Source organism: Pan troglodytes, chromosome X, assembly GCF_028858775.2.
Source record: "Pan troglodytes isolate AG18354 chromosome X, NHGRI_mPanTro3-v2.0_pri, whole genome shotgun sequence".
Taxonomy (NCBI): domain Eukaryota; kingdom Metazoa; phylum Chordata; class Mammalia; order Primates; family Hominidae; genus Pan; species Pan troglodytes.
In genome coordinates this window covers 43,456,431-43,461,717 of record NC_072421.2, presented here as the reverse complement: position 1 = coordinate 43,461,717, position 5,287 = coordinate 43,456,431, and the positions used below count along the sequence as shown (strand labels likewise).

Genomic DNA, 5,287 nt, shown 5'->3' with positions numbered 1-5,287 from the left:
CTGTTAACTCTTTGAGAGTTCTTTGAGAGTTCTTGAAACATCATTTGAAGTCTTAAGTCTCACCTTGAACCTATTCGATCAAAAAATATTGAACATTACTACCACATAAATTAAAACAGAGAATGGGATAAAAAACCGAAAGTGGAATCTACATAAACAGCAAATTATGGGATAGGACATTCTATTTCACAGTGGTACTTAGCATACGAATAAACTGGTTCTTGGCTGAGTGCGGTGGCTCACGCCTGTAATCCCAGCACTTTGGGAGGCCAAGGTGGGTGGATCACGAGTTCAGGAGATCGAGACCGTCCTGGCTTACACGGTGAAACCCCGTCTCTACTAAAAATACAAAAAAAAAATAGCCGGGCGTGGTGGCAGGCACCTGTGGTCCCAGCTACTCGGGAGGCTGAGGCAGGAAAATGGCGTGACCCCGGGACATGGAGCTTGCAGTAAGCCGAGATCGCGCCACTGCACTCCAGCCTGGGTGACAGAGTGAGACTCTTGTCTCAAAAAAGAAAAAAAAAAAAAAAAAAAAAAAAGAATAAACTGGTTCCAAGTTACTACAGCATTTGGCATATTTATTGCAAGCTTTAAATAATAGTGTCACTTTTCTCAACAAGTTATCTCTAAAAAAATGGCAGTGCTTTTAGGTACAAAAACTGTTATATCTAGTAGGCAAAATGCTACACAGTCAAAATAAAAGAATTTTTTATAAAATTATGTTTTAAAAATGCAGAATGTCTTGATAATTGCTAGTTGTCTGAAAGACTAAAATCAGAAAAATGCATCAATTAGATGTACTTATTGATTAATATTACTTTGCTTTGATAAAGCCAGAAATGATTCTATTCCAAGAAATAAGCAATAATAAGATACGTGATTAATGTACTGTATCTCTTTTAAGCCAAAGCACACTTTTCATCTCAGAGAAGACAATCCTGACTTTTAACATTCTTAATTTTCTTTACCCAGAACAGGGCCCCATTTTAAACCATTATTTGAATAGAGTTCATAATCAAAAGTCATTTTTCTCCAAAAGATATTTTCATTTCAGTACAAAAGCTGCAAAATGGCAAATGACTAAGTCAGTTATAAATAATTTGTACCATAATAAGTGCTAATTTACAAGAATTGTCAATAGATACCAACAAACTTCTATACCCAAGCCTAGAAGTTGCTATAGTAATAGGTTAGAACTAACACAGTTCTTCCATATGGTCAGATTTTGTTTGCTAAATAAGACTGTTATGAACTCGAAAGAAGAAATCTTAATAGGTCTTTCCAAGGCTGCATAATTTTCCAAATTATTTTCCTTTGATTGTAGAGCCTGCACATTTTTTCAGTCCTTTTATGGTTGTTTAGCTTTTGCAATATTTTCTTGATGTTTTTGTTTCTTCTTTTGGTCCTTTCACTGGCCTCAATCATCTTGGCCAATTTCCAAAACAGTACAGCACCTGCTAGTAACAGTGGAGGAAAGGCCAAAATGTCTTTTGTAAGAAAACCATATGGGTCCTTTGCAGCCCCATTATACAACGTATTCAGCCCAAGCCTTTATATCAAACATCTTTATAGCAGTTTCACTTATTCTTGATTAATGACCTCTCATTTTGTCCTGGGATTATTAGTGAGCCAATCACAATTTTAGATTACCCTTGGTGGTTTGTCTTCTTTAGTTCTACTGTACACTTCTGAGAGAAGGTTTAAATTTCTAAGGGGACCATGTTCACTCCTGCCCTTCAGCCCTGGCAAGTGTGGGTTCCTCACCCCACCATGAGCCAGGTAGGACTTACAGATCCCCAGAAATGTGGGGGTGACACACTACAACTTGTTCTGCCAGCACCAAAGCCGCCATCTCTGCTGTGCACTGGGACAAGAACCACTGCAGCAGTGGCCACTAGCCCTTCCTACAAACTGCCAGGGTCTCAGACTTCCATTTCCATTTTCAATTAACTAATGTTTTAAAATGCCTAGAAACCAAAATAATGGCTTTTAAAAAGAAGTTAATTACTTTAGATAATTTCATTTTATGAAAATATATGCTAGGTTAAAAATTTCAAAGATACAGAGAAGCAAAAATAAGCCAAATGCAATTCTGCTACTCAAATATGCAGTTTCTATTTTATATTATTCTATTCTTGAGCATATACCTGTCAGTAAATATATGATAAAATGGGCTGAAATGCTATGCACTATTTGTAACCCATTGTCTTACCTTATTGATATATAATGAAATTCTATCCTTCTTAATAAAAATATGCCTGTATTATCATTTTTGATGGCTACACATGTCTCCTATTTAACTAATACCATGTTGAATAAGTTTGATTTTGTAAATACAGAATGGTTATCATGAGGTTGTTTCCATGTTTATATCCATGACTATTTTCAGTTTCTGGAAGTGGTTTAAGTGGACAGTTATTATTCATATGCACTAGCAGCTCATTCCCTTGCAGAGTCATTTTGCTATACCACCAAAACTCTTTTTAATCCTTTAGAATTAAAATTCTTTTTCAAGTTTTAGAATGCTAAATTCTTTATAATTTAGAACTCTTACACTTTTTTTTTTTAAGAGATGGGATCTTGCTCTGTTGCCCAAGCTGGAGTGCAGTGGCACGATCCTAACTCACTGCAACCTTGAACTTCTGGTCTCAACGGATCCTTCTGCCTCAGCCTCCCAAGCAGCTGGGACTATATTTATGCCACCACTCCTAGCTAATTGTTTTTTAAAAACATTTTGTAGAGATGAGGTCTTGCTATGTTGCCCAGGCTGGTCTCAAACTCCTAGCCTCGAGCAGTTCTCCTGCTTTGGCCTCACAAAGTGCTGGGATTAGAGGCGTGAGCCACTGCACGTGGCCTAGAATTCTTTTTAATCATTGCCAATAAATAGGGAATAAATAGTGTCTAATTTAAAAATTTGGAATTTTGGTTACTAGTATTGATAAACAATTTCCCACAAATATTAACAATAATTTAATAATGTTGTCAGATATTCAGTACACATTAACATTGCCCCAAGTATCTCAATAATGTCTTCTATGGTTTTCTTTTTTCAAATGAGGGTCCAATCCAATTTATGCATTGCATTTAGCTATTACGCCTCTCCCCATCCTCATTTTTATGACATCGATTGTTGAAGATTTTAGGCCAGTTATTCTATAGAATATCATCCATGCTTGATTTGTCTGATTGTTTCTTCACGGAGTAATTTAAGTTAACCTTCTATTTTCTATGTATTATAACTTTTTTTCTATGTATTATTTTCTATGTATGTATAACATTAAAATCTCAATTTTCGTTTTTTCTTCTCTTTTTTGAGACGGAGTTTTGCTTTTGTCACCCCCAGGCTGGAGTGCAATGACATGATCTTGGCTCACTGCAACCTCCGCCTCCCGGGTTCAAACGATTCTCCTGCCTTAGCTTCCTGAGTAGCTGGGATTACAGGTGCACGCCACTACCTTCGGCTAATTTTTGTATTTTTAGTAGAGCCAGGGTTTCATCACATTGGCCAGGCTGGTCTCGAACTTCTGACTTCAGGTAATCCGCCCTTCTTGGCCTTCCAAAGTGTTGGGATTACAGGCATGAGCCACCATACCCAGGCTTTTTTCTTCTTTCTTAGACAAGGTTTTTTGTTTCACCTTTTGTCAACAACATTACACAACGTCAGTGATTAAATATTCCTCTCTTCCCTCAAAATATTTTATTGGTCTAAGTTCTAAGCAATTACTATGCTTATTGTTAGGCTCCAATCATTTATATATACACTTCAAATTAGCACATTTTTGTAACATTTCTTTAATAAATTTTGTATTCAAATTAATGAAAATTAATTTAGAGAACTCCCATTTATATGGTGGGTCCTCAACACATGCCGAATCAGCTCCACATTCCTCTCAAGAATAAGTCCATAATGGTTCAGAATCATTCAAGCTCACTTCAGCACAGTTTCCGTCTCTAATCCCTGTGTTATTACACATTATTGTGTGTATATAATAGATTTGTAATAAACAATGATAGCATGATTATTATAAAAATAAAGAGAGCTTGAGTTACTTTAATTCTGCTATTTCTGTCGATCTCTGCAAACACTTAGAATTTCCATTTGTGTTTAAACTTTAAAATGATGAAAGAGGATGTGAATTGTAAGGAGAGATATTTTTGTTTGGTAAATCTGAAATTTAGTTTATAGATGAAATCATCTTATTGAATTTAAATAATATCATTAAAATTAAAATATATTCATCTTCTTAATTTTTAATTCTTTGTATTAAAACTAAAGACCAAATGAAGAAAATGGTCATTATTATTTATTATTGCATAGTTATTACTGCAATAATGTTATCACATAAAGGAAGGGGTTGTTAAAAAATGATCTGCTCCTGGTGTGAAATGAGCTGTGTTGATTCAATAGATTATTTTAGAAAATACATCTGCCAAATTTGTGTTACCAAAACACCAGGGGGTTGGTCTAGGTCCCATGGCTCACTGCACAGTAAGTCAATCACTGAGACAATGAGTATTGCCAGGGAAGAAGGCTTTCTATTTGGGTGATGTAAAGCAGAGAGATGGGAGCCAAGCCTCAAATCTATTTCTTCAAACCAACTAAAATTGGGGGTTTACATAGCCGGTAAGGCATGTAACTACATGTGGGAAAACAGGAAATAGGGAGAGGTAAGGAAGCAATCATGATGAATGAGGGGTCTGGCATCTCATTGTCTGGATGCAGTGATCCGGTGGGTTTCAGTTTCTTGTCTGAGGGTCAGTTTCCTGAGGAAGAAACTAAGATAAGACAATTGGGCCAGTTTTGTTTGTATCACAGTCTAACCACTCACATTAACACTTACTCTATCATTCAGCTATTCATTCATTCAATACTTATTTATTGGGTCCTACTTTCTGCCCAGTATTATTCTACATGCTGAAGATATAAGTTGGAATGGGAAAAATTCCATGGTCTCATAGAAATTACATTCTAGTACAGGAAACAGAAATCTAAATAATTAAGATTTATAATATAATGCTATATAGTAATAAATACTGTGAAGAAACAAAATAAAGCAGGGAAAAGGAGCAGTGGGTGATTTGTGTGTGAGGGAGTGCAATAGTTTAGATAGAGTGGTCAAGCAAGACCTCTGTGCAGGTGACATTTGGGCAGAATCCAGAAAAAAAGCGTAAGCAAAATGGCCATCTGTGGAAGAGAATAATCGGTAGGAGGAACATCAAGTGCAAAGACTCTGAGGTAGAATTTTGCTAATCACTTTACAGGAGCAGAAAAGAAACCAGTGATGTT

The 5,287-nt window shown here is 36.0% G+C and overlaps 1 pseudogene; it reads right to left on the bottom strand.

Moving 5' to 3' along the window:
* Positions 1 to 1,348: 1,348 nt before the first annotated feature.
* Positions 1,349 to 1,564, bottom strand: LOC107970984 (small integral membrane protein 15-like; annotated as a pseudogene).
* Positions 1,565 to 5,287: the final 3,723 nt, after the last annotated feature.